Raw genomic sequence first — 11,921 nt, forward strand, 5'->3', positions numbered from 1 at the left:
GTCTAGACCTTGTCTGATTTAAAAATCGATTGCTTTAGTTCTTTAGCAGTAAAAAGAAGAAAAAGGAGATCTGAGAAAAGAAAGAAGAAAAAAGAAGGGGCAAGAGATGCATGGAGACTAAAGACTGAAAATAAATTTGCTAGGAAAAAATATATGAAAAATAAAAATAGGAAAGATAGTTTTAGCCAATGATATTCTATGTTACTAACGTAACGTTTTAGCATGGAAGAAGCGTGGATAATTTTTCATATGCATGTAGTTACTATGATGAAGTAAATGAAATCTTTTGAAAAAACGGCAAATAAAGACCTAATAATAGGAAAAATGTTAAATGTAATGTAATGTTCTATGTTAACTATTAGTTCTGGTATCTACTATTAGTGATGTTCGTTTTCTGTGATGTCATCTATTAGTTGTTATGACTAATTCAAATGTTCTATGTTTCCTTAAAGCGTCTGCCATTAGTGCTTTTACCTTATATACCTACTAGTCACCAGACACGTCTAGTTTAATTTTGTGCATACTGCATACTGAATTGCCTGAATAAATTAAGCATAGACTTATGATAGTGTTTGATTATTTTATTTTGGAAAATATGGATATGGATCACTTGGAAAAATTTAAAAATTTAAATGTTTTTTTCAACTTCCAATCTAGTTACGTTAGTAATGTCAAGTCGTAAACAGTTGTCGTTGCCATGGCATGACATGATTTGGACATGCGCAATAACTAGGTTTTGCTGCGAATGCGCTAAAAATTACGCCGACGAACACGGCCACTGTTAATATATACTGGCCGTGTTCGTCGGCGTATTTTTGGACAAACCTTTTATTGCGCATGTCCAAAAGATGTCATGGCAACGCCATAACAAGTTGCTGGTCAAGTCGTAAACAACGTCTTAATTGTTTATACATCAGTGACATCAATGATATTCTATGTTACTAATTATAAGTACATGATTAAAATAATAAAAGCTAAACATAAATACATAAGCCTAAATTGTCTAACAGCCGCACAAATAATTTATTTAACACTATGATAGTGTTTGATTATTTTATTTTGGAAAATATGGATATGGATCACTTTGAAAAATTTAAAAATTTAATTGTTTTTTTTTTTATGAAATAAGAGGGCAAACGAGCAAACGGGTCACCTGATGGAAAGCAACTTCCGTCACCCATGGACACTCGTAGCATCAGAAGAGATGCAGGTGCGTTGCCGGCCTTTTAATAGGGTAACAGGGGAGGGTAGGGATGGGAAGGGAAGGGAATAGGGGAAGGTAGGGAAGGGAATAGGGTAGGGGATTGGGCCTCCGGCAAACTCACTCACTTGGTGAAACACAGCGCAAGCGCTGTTTCACGCCGGTTTTCTGTGAGAGCCTGGTATTACTCCGGTCGAGCCGGCCCATTCGTGCCGAAGCATGGCTCTCCCACTGGTTTGTTCATTGCAACGCCACCAACAAATTGCAATTGGGTTAAATGTCAAGTCGTAAACAGTTGTCGTTGCCATGGCATGACATGATTTGGACATGCGCAATAATTAGGTTTTGCAGCGAATGCGCTAAAAATTACGCCGACGAACACGGCCATAGTCGTATAGACCACCTGACAACCCGAAAATGCGTGACCATTTTCGATCTGTCAATGTGTGCGTGTGCTAGTGATGTATATTTTACTATCGATAGTATAGTATTTTGCTATCGATAGTATAGTCCGTTCGAGTTATTTTACCTCAGTTTCTATATGAAATAAATAATATGCAACTTTGACAGATTTGTATTTCAAATTAGGTATCATAAATTTTGGTGACAATTGAAAAGTAGATACACATTTTCTTTTGGAATGATTTTTCAATCGTCGGATAATTATGTTATGACTTGAGGTTCTTATAGGGGTAAATAATATACACATAACACATTATAAAGATACTTATTTATTACTCAGGTAAAATCTGTCTGGTAAATCAGCCCTTACATTGAAAGTAAAAAACACACATAGTATACCTATTATACTTTTTATTACAATTATTTTTAACTGACTTCCAAACAGGAGGAGTCTAGACGTTCGGCTGTGGATATATTTTATGTATGTTCAACGATTACTCCGCCGCTTATGAACCGATTTTCAATTTTTTTCTATTGTTGTACATTGTATTGTTCCGAGTAGGTATCATGTTCACAAAAGTGGTGGTCTGGTGATGGAAACAATGAGAAATCGAGGTGACTCCTTGATATTCAAATAGGAACATATGGTCCCAGAAAACGTTCAAAATCTTTCGATTACTAAATTAAAAAAAGTAGTCAAAGAACGTTTTGTGCCAAAGCCAAAATGATTTCATAAACGATGGCACATCTTGGGAGTAGAATGCTGAATGACTGCTTGCAAGGCTAGGTACTTTTACATGACTTACAATTATTATGTATCTATCTATGTTTACATTGTATAATTTTTAGTTACAGCATTGTAAATTTTATTTTAAAAGATTATTTTTTTTCTCACTTTTTTTGGTAAAAAGTGGGCCCCGTGCGAGTTTCTTACGCCGGTTCTTCTCGTCGGCTTAGTACCCGAACCGGTGGTAGGCACCATGTATTCTGAAAATATATTTTATTTTAGATTTGTTCAGAAATAAAGCAATTTTGATTTTGATTTTTTAAAACACCAACTGTAAGTTGGTGTTTTAAAAAATCTCTTTTAAAAAATCTCTTAATAGTCTGTGCGGCGGAGTAATCGTTTAACATACATAAAAAATATATCCACAGGCGAACGTCTAGACTCCTTCTGTTTGGAAGTCGGTTCAAAATAATTGTAAACATATTATGATATTTTATAATATGTATTTAATTTAAGAATAAAATATAATATACTATGTAATGTATCTAAGAATAAAATATAATTACGCCGAGATGTTGCTTCACTCTGCATCCTCTATCGGTTGTATCACGTCAGTGTGTCAGGTGGTCTATACGACAGTATATATTAAGTCTATGAATTAAACAATATATTGGAAATACCATAGACATAATATATACCTAAAGACCAACAAAGAGTGCGAGAGAGAAGAAAATCCTTTATGGAATTATAACAAGATGAAAAGAGAGAGGCAGTCTAATGAAAATTGTAACAACTTTTATTTGACAGGTCGTCAAAAGTCGTCAATCGTTTTTATGCCCTTTCGGTATTTGCAATTTATTATTTAAATCGTATGTTATTTTCAACAAATACTATTATATATAACAATAATAACTTGTGCTGTGAGTGATTGCAGTGTAAATCATAGGAATAATTCTGAAAAATATACATTTCACCCGTAATTAATCTTCATGTCCTAATTGCTACGATGTGTTTATTTTTGCTATATTCTGTCTTTAGTTCTCTATTTCAAATAAAATATTGTGAATCCTTCCTTTTACTTTCATATTTTGCGTAACTAAAGGTACTATTGTTCATATATTACACAAATTTTGAAAAAAATTTTTCATCAAAATTTCTTACATATACGCTAGTGCTTGAATCAAATTTATCGATATGCTTATCGATATTTTACAATAACATAAATCTAAAATAAAAATCATTTACCTTTATATTTATCACCTTAAGCCCGGCCACACATTATCCGAAATTTCTGATCAGAAAAATTCGGACGCCCGGCGGAACGCACTCTGTTCATACATTTTGTTGTAGACCCATCATACTAAAAGAATTTCTGACGTGTCAAAATGTATGAGCGGGGCAGGGCGTCCGAATTTTAGTGATCACAAATTCGGATAATGTGCGGCCGGACTAAAAGGACATATTAACTTATTTTAACTAATAGTATATTATAATATAGCTAATATAATATAACTACTATAATATAGAGTGACTCTAAAACTAGAGGAAGGTTTATATTTATATATCACTAGCTGTTGCCCGCGACTTCGTCCGCGTGGACTTCAGTTTATAGCGCGCGATGTCAACAAAATTGGTGTCAAAAGCTTTTATAAAAAAACCCTGGTACCCCTTAAATCAATACAGCTGTGCAGTGTGCAAACAATAAGTACTTCATTTTTGTATGTTAAACTTTATATATTATGCCAAATTTTAAAGCTTATTTAGCCCCCCAATTACACAACTTTACCCATAAACTATTTATCATTGATAGGTTTAGCCCCAATTTCACCAACGTCTGTTAGTGTTAACAGCTTGTTAAAATATCCTGTCTTCTCTTTCATTCATATGAAAAACGAAACAGCTAACGTGATACTAATTCGAGCATTAACTTTAACAGTCGTTGGTGAAATTTGGTCTTAAGGTTACGTCACTGCCTGCACAGATAAAGTACTGAGTTATTTAATACCGTAGAATAGATATAACAATCGAAAAAAATCGAGACTTAAATGTAAGATGATACCACCTCTTATAGAAAGACTTTTGAGCAAGCGTCAGCGCGATGTAGAAGACGCACGGCGCCATCTATTATGAATTTTTTGAACAAATTTACGACCCTTACAACCCTTTTTTCCAGTAAAAAAGTAGCCTATGTCCTTTCTCAGACTTTAGACTATCAGTATACAAAATTTCATTACAATCGGTTCGGTAGTTTTGGCGTTTGGCGTGAAAGCGAGACTGACAGACAGACAGACAGACAGAGATACTTTCGCATTCATAATATTAGTACAGATTATGTGCACAATGCACAGCTGTTTTTGGGTATTTTGATTAATTAAGGGCCGCGCTACACCGGAATGGCAGCGGCGAGGCGAGCACTTTCAGCGCTGCCATTCCGGTGTAGCGCGCTGCGCGGCCCTAAGAGGGGTACCACTTACCAGGGTTTTAAAAAGTTTTTAAATTTGACACAAATTTTGTTGACACCGCGCGCTATAAACTAAAGTCCACGCGGACGAAGTCGCGGGCAACAGCTAGTTATGAATAAAAACAATAATATATAATAAAGTAGGTATGATTAGTTCTGTTATAATAATGAAGTAAAAAATAAAGCGCCATCTGTTTTCATATATTAGAATTAAAATGTAAAAATATTTTCTGGATGGAATATAGGCCAACACAACACACTCGAACTCCTTAGAAATGCAGTAGGAGTTCTATAAGATAAGATAGATTGATTATTATTATAGCAAGTGATAATATTATTAAACATAATATTCTAACGTATTAAAAACTATAAACAAAAACATAATAACTAATAAGTATGATTAGTTCTATGTTACAACGAAGTAAAAAAAGCGCCATCTGTTGAATCGTATTAGAACTAAAATGTTCATTGCATCGCGTCGATATATTTCTGGATTTTTTATAATATTATACATAAAATATATTTAAGATTTTTGAAATATTATTTTAATACACATCCAAGACCCAGGAACATTGAAAACTTTTTGTTCCGCCTGCGGGACTCGAACCCAGGACCCCCGGGATGAGCGCTGGCCACGCGCAATGCGAAGTAATTTTCATCGATATTTTCATGGAAATAAGATATTTTCCCACATCAAAATGTAGCCTATGTCCTTTCTCAGACTCTAGAATAACTGTGTACAAAATTTCATTGCAATCGGTTCAGTAGTTTTGGCGTGAAAGCGAGACAGACAGACAGACAGACAGACAGACAGACAGACAGAGATACTTTCGCATTTATAATATTAGTATAGATAATCATTTGTTTTACAGATTCCCTCAAGATCCTCTAATAAGAGGAAAATGGCTGAAATTAATTGGGCGTGTTGGTTGGAATCCCAAGAAAAATTCAACAATATGTAGCAAACATTTCATTGAAAATTTTTAAAGAAAAATTAGAATAAATACTATTTTGGTTAAAGGAGCTATCCCAACTTTATTTGTGCCAGTAAGTTTGACATACTGTTGCACTTGTTACTGAAGCAATTATTAAAAATAAGCAATTATAAGCAATTAATGCTTTTTAGTTCATTTAAGATTATACTTATATGAACTAAAAAGTATTAAATAATCCTTATTCTGTACTCAATCTTCATAATTTTGAAGTCGGTACCAGTCCTAAGTATTTAAGTTGCTGTTATACCTATTCTGTCAGAGAACTGGCGATTAGGTTAGCTGGTACCGATTGCAAAATAATGAAGATTGAGAACAGAATTAATACTGAGTACAGAATAAGAATTATTTAATACTTTTTAGTTCATTTAAGTATAATATTACTATTGTCATTGCCTTGGAAGCCGGTTTTAATTTTTTGTTTAAAAATAATAATTTTACTCATTTTAGCTGTCCTTAACGTTTTCTATACTTACAGTTGGTGTTTTAAAAAATCAAAATCAAAATTGCTTTATTTCTGAACAAATCTGAAATAAAATATATTTTCAGAATACATGGTGCCTACCACCGGTTCGGTAACTAAGCCGACGAGAAGAACCGGCGTAAGAAACTCGCACGCCCACTTTTTACCAAAAAAAGTGAGAAAAAAAATTATCTTTTAAAACAAAATTTACAATGCTGTTACTAAAAATTATACAATGTAAACATAGATAGATCTATACTAATATTATAAATGCGAAAGTATCTCTGTCTGTCTGTCTGTCTGTTTGTCTGTCTGTCTGTCTGTCTCGCTTTCACGCCAAAACTACTGAACCGATTGCAATGAAATTTTGTACACAGTTATTCTAGAGTCTGAGAAAGGACATAGGCTACATTTTGATGTGGGAAAATATCTTATTTCCATGAAAATATCGATGAAAATTACTTCGCATTGCGCGTGGCCAGCGCTCATCCCGGGGGTCCTGGGTTCGAGTCCCGCAGGCGGAACAAAAAGTTTTCAATGTTCCTGGATCTTGGATGTGTATTAAAATAATATTTCAAAAATCTTAAATATATTTTATGTATAATATTATAAAAAATCCAGAAATATATCGACGCGATGCAATGAACATTTTAGTTCTAATACGATTCAACAGATGGCGGTTTTTTTTACTTCGTTGTAACATAGAACTAATCATACTTATTAGTTATTATGTTTTTGTTTATAGTTTTTAATACGTTAGAATATTATGTTTAATAATATTATCACTTGCTATAATAATAATCAATCTATCTTATCTTATAGAACTCCTACTGCATTTCTAAGGAGTTCGAGTGTGTTGTGTTGGCCTATATTCCATCCAGAAAATATATCAATGCAATCAACATTTTAATTCTAATATATGAAAACAGATGGCGCTTTATTTTTTTTTCATTATAACAGAACTAATCATACCTACTTTATTATATTATATTATTGTTTTTATTCATAACTAGCTGTTGCCCGCGACTTATAAATACTGCGAAATATACTGCGAAAGTATCTCTGTCTGTCTGTCTGTCTGTCTGCCTGTCTGTCTCGCTTTCACGCCAAAACTACTGAATAGATTGCAATGAAATTTTGTACACAGTTATTCTAGAGTCTGAGAAAGGACATAGGCTACATTTTGATGTGGGAAAATATCTTATTTCCATGAAAATATCGATGAAAATTACTTCGCATTGCGCGTGGCCAGCGCTCATCCCGGGGGTCCTGGGTTCGAGTCCCGCAGGCGGAACAAAAAGTTTTCAATGTTCCTGGGTCTTGGATGTGTATTAAAATAATATTTCAAAAATCTTAAATATATTTTATGTATAATATTATAAAAAATCCAGAAATATATCGACGCGATGCAATGAACATTTTAGTTCTAATACGATTCAACAGATGGCGCTTTTTTTTAACTTCGTTGTAACATAGAACTAATCATACTTATTAGTTGTTATGTTTTTGTTTATAGTTTTTAATACGTTAGAATATTATGTTTAATAATGTTATCACTTGCTATAATAATAATCAATCTATCTTATCTTATAGAACTCCTACTGCATTTCTAAGGAGTTCGAGTGTGTTGTGTTGGCCTATATTCCATCCAGAAAATATATCAATGCAATCAACATTTTAATTCTAATATATGAAAACAGGTGGCGCTTTATTTTTTTACTTCATTATTATAACAGAACTAATCATACCTACTTTATTATATATTATTGTTTTTATTCATAACTAGCTGTTGCCCGCGACTTCGTCCGTGTGGACTTTAGTTTATAGCGCGCGGTGTCAACAAAATTTGTGTCAAATTTAAAAACTTTTTAAAACCCTGGTAAGTGGTACCCCTCTTAGGGCCGCGCAGCGCGCTACACCGGAATGGCAGCGCTGAAAGTGCTCGCCTCGCCGCTGCCATTCCGGTGTAGCGCGGCCCTTAAGAGGATACAACAGCGGCTAGAGAAATGAAAAAAAAGTACGTGTAATATCTATAGCTGTCTCCCTTACCTCAAGCCTATACCGCAGAACGCGATAGAGACAACTGCAGAAAATCCAGAAAATCAACGATTCGTTGTCCCCTGATTCCTTCTCCAAAACTTAACCGATTTAAGTACTTTTTTCATTAAAGATTAAAAAAAGGCTTGAGCTGTGTTCCTATGTTTTGCTTTTTTTGTATAATCTAGCCAAATCTGTTTTCTGGACGTTTGAACACAGTGGAAAATCTGGCCATTTTTTTGGGTTTTTGAACGTTCATATCTTATTTAATAATTAAATTATGAAAAAAAAAATAAAACATAGGGACATTGTATTAGTGGCCGTAGATATTCAGGAAAAAAAATATAACTCTACTAGCATTATCCAGGGAGGAAACAGGGGCAACGTTTGTATGGAAAAAAGGGCGGTGTGGAATCCTCTTAATTAATCAAAATACCCAAAAACAGCTGTGCAGTGTGCACATAATCTGTACTAATATTATGAATGCGAAATTATCTCTGTTGTCAGTCTCGCTTTCACGCCAAACGCCAAAACTACCGAACCGATTGTAATGAAATTTTGTATACTGATAGTCTAAAGCCTGAGAAAGGACATAGGCTACTTTTTTACTGGAAAAAAGGGTTGTAAGGGTCGTAAATTTGTTCAAAAAATTCATAATAGATGGCGCCGTGCGTCTTCTACATCGCGCTGACGCTTGCTCAAAAGTCTTTCTATAAGAGGTGGTATCATCTTACATTTAAGTCTCGATTTTTTTCGATTGTTATATCTATTCTACGGTATTAAATAACTCAGTACTTTATCTGTGCAGGCAGTGACGTAACCTTAATACCAAATTTCACCAACGACTGTTAAAGTTAATGCTCGAATTAGTATCACGTTAGCTGTTTCGTTTTTCATATGAATGAAAGAGAAGACAGGATATTTTAACAAGCTGTTAACACTAACAGACGTTGGTGAAATTGGGGCTAAACCTATCAATGATAAATAGTTTATGGGTAAAGTTGTGTAATTGGGGGGCTAAATAAGCTTTAAAATTTGGCATAATATATAAAGTTTAACATACAAAAATGAAGTACTTATTGTTTGCACACTGCACAGCTGTATTGATTTAATGGGTACCAGGGTTTTTTTATAAAAGCTTTTGACACCAATTTTGTTGACATCGCGCGCTATAAACTGAAGTCCACGCGGACGAAGTCGCGGGCAACAGCTAGTACATAATAATTGTAAGTCATGTAGAAGAAGCCTTGCAAGCAGTCATTCAGCATTCTACTCCCAAGATGTGCCATCAATTATGAAATCATTTTGGCTTTGGCACAAAACCTTCTTTGACTACTTTTTTAAATTTATTAATCGAAAGATTTTGAACGTTTTCTGGGACCATATGTTCCCATTTGAATATCAAGGAGTCACTTCGATTTCTCATTGTTTCCATCACCAGACCACCACTTTTGTGAACATGATACCTACTCGGAACAATACAATGTACAGCAAAAGAAAGAAAATCGGTTCATAAACGGCGGAGTAATCGTTGAACATACATAAAAATATATCCACAGGCGAACGTCTAGACTCCTCCTGTTTGGAAGTCGGTTCAAAATAATTGTAATAAAATATTATGATATTTTATAATATGTATTTAATTTAAGAATAAAATATAATATACCATGTGTGTTGTTTACTTTCAACGTTTACTTTCAATGTAAGGACTGATTTACCAGATAGATTTTACCTGAGTAATAAATAAGTAACCTTATAATGTGTTAAGTGTAAATTATTTACCCCTATAAGAACCTCATGTCATAACATATCCGACGATTGAAAAATCATTCCAAAAGAAAATGTGTATCTACTTTTCAATCGTCACCTTTTTTTGCCAATTAAAATTTATGATACCTAATTTGAAATACAAATCTATCAAAGTTGCATATTATTTATTTCTTATAGAAACTCAGGTAAAATAACTCGAACGGACTAAACTATCGATAGCAAAATACTATACTATCGATAGTAAAATATACATCACTAGCCCACGCACACATTGACAGATCAAAAATGGTCACGCATTTTCGAGTTGTCAGGTGGTCTTTACGACAGTATATATTATGTCTATGGGAAATACCGAAAGGGCATAAAAACGACTGACGACTTTTGACGACCTGTCAAATAAAAGTGGTTACAATTTTCATTAGGCTGCCTCTCTCTTTTCATCTTGTTATAATTCCATAAAGGATTTTCTTCTCTCTCGCACTCTTTGTTGGTCTTTAGCATTATAGGTTTATTAAGTATGTACTTATTTTACAAAAGGTAACGTTATCAAAGAACATATATTTACCGTTATAAATCCTATTTACCGTTATAACATTTACCGGTATTAATTCCAATTTTTACCGTTATTTCTAGTATCGGGTAAATTTTCATACCGTTATCTATGCCCTTGAAGCAATAACGTTATAAAAAAATACCGGTATTTGAACCCTGGTACTGCGCACACTCTTGGGCACTATAAAATTACTCCTGCGTAGCTGGCCTGGTTTCAATGAAACTGGCCAGCGTCACCGAAAACCGGTGTGGGATCTATTATTATTATTTTGAAAAGTATAACCTAAAATAGCTGAAATAAAAGCTAAATGATTTAAAATTTACCCTGTTGCTACTTTACCACCCTAATTTAACGCATTTCAGCGGACACTTTTTACATACAGAGATAGTTCTCCTCCATCTACACTCCAATGCGGGGGAAGAGAACTAGAAATCTGACGTATAAATGACGTTTGAAAGTCACTATACTGGCGCTGATAGCCCATTTACATTCGCGTACGAGTCGCGAGGCGAGGGGTGAGGTGCGAGTGTGAACAGACGCTCGTGGCTCGCCTCGTCCCTCATCTCGTCCCTCGCGGCGCTCGCATCCGGGGCGGTTTTTGGGGTACGAGTCAAAGGACCTCGCGTCGCACGCGAGTGGGTGTTTACATTCGCCCTCCCGCTACATTCTGGCTTTTTTTCTGGTTACATTCTGGTTTAGTTTAAAATAGGCAAAAACAAAAATGCATCGTATAATAATAATAATAATAATAATAATATCTATGGACACTTCACACCACGTCAGTCTGGCCCCGGGCTAAGTACCTGAAGGACTTGTGTTACGGGCACCAGACAACGGAAATATATTTAATACCTTTATACTATACATATATTTAAGATTTTTATTATATTATACACAATACACATATTTAATACACAAGCATGACCCAGGAACTTTGAAAACTTTTTGTTCCGTCGGCGGGATTCGAACCCGCGACCTCCGGCTTGAGCTACCGACAGCCCACTACTGAGCCACAGAGGTCGTCAAATAATGGATTGGTCGCAAGTCGAAACATTTAAGTTCATAGAACTATTTCGAAAAGAACGATTTGGGACCCTAAACAAATAATGCCACAAGAACAGCCAAAAAGTTAGCTTCCTTTTATTTAAATTAGTGACGTAGCAGTATAAGCCCAGTACGCACAAACTTGTTGCTGCTAAAACTTCGACGTCCTTCATTGTTGCTAGCTCAAAGACGACTGAACGCGGCACGCGAGTGTAAACAGGCAACTTATACGAGCCTCGCACGAGGGACGAGGTGAGCCACGAGGCGAGGG

This window comes from Aricia agestis, chromosome Z (assembly GCF_905147365.1).
Source record: "Aricia agestis chromosome Z, ilAriAges1.1, whole genome shotgun sequence".
NCBI classification, from domain to species: Eukaryota; Metazoa; Arthropoda; class Insecta; order Lepidoptera; family Lycaenidae; genus Aricia; species Aricia agestis.